Source organism: Halyomorpha halys, unplaced genomic scaffold (genome assembly GCF_000696795.3).
Source record: "Halyomorpha halys isolate HHAL.00 unplaced genomic scaffold, Hhal_1.1 Scaffold695.1, whole genome shotgun sequence".
NCBI lineage: Eukaryota > Metazoa > Arthropoda > Insecta > Hemiptera > Pentatomidae > Halyomorpha > Halyomorpha halys.
In genome coordinates, this window is record NW_027112187.1 from 108,487 (window position 1) to 109,327 (window position 841).

An 841-nucleotide genomic window follows, 5' to 3' on the forward strand; every position below is an offset into this window, starting at 1 on the left:
AAGTTAAAATTAATTGATACGCAGTCGGTCGATCATTAAATCGATTTTTTTAATTTTCTGCGTCTCCGAAAACATATAAAGTGGTCCCAATATGTTTTGGGTAATCACTAATAGGATAAAATAATTAATTATAAGTTTTTTCAACAGCTAAAGATAATTTGAATTGGTTTTAGTTGCTATGTATCTAAATGACTTTTTAGTTGTCCATTTCAACTAACAACGGATTTAGTCGTAAGATTTAGTGGTAACTAACAATCAATAACTAAATTAGTTTCAGATTTTTAGTGGAACTAATTCTGAAAACTATTTAGCCATTAGTTTGTTTTTAGTTAAACTGAAGTTGACCTTTAGTTAGAACTGACTCTGATCGATAATGAAAGATATTCTTGACCGGAAGGCGTCGAACAATAAGTGTTCAAAATAGCTAAGGTAGTTGATTAGGAGGTGAATAGATAGGATAAGACTGACGGGTGTCAGCCGTAGGTTCACTAACAATGGTAACCTCGCCCTAAAGGGTACAATTTCTGTAGGTACAAAGGAGGAATGCAAGCTCGGACTGGGTGCCAGTCACTACCGGAGCGTTCTACCGGGAGCTATTCCTGTAAATACTGGTATATAAGCTCTGAGGGTAACCAGCCACCGAACCCTGCGGAAGGATAGAAGGTAGAGGTAGGAGGAGAAATCCAGAGAAGGCAAAAAATAGACAGTATACATTTTCATAAATATAGTATTGGAATGTACTGATCCACTATAAAAATTGTTATCTTCTGCTTTCTAAACAGGTGCTTCCCAAAAATTCACACTGAGACATTTTTATTTTCTAACCTCATTAGTGTATCCA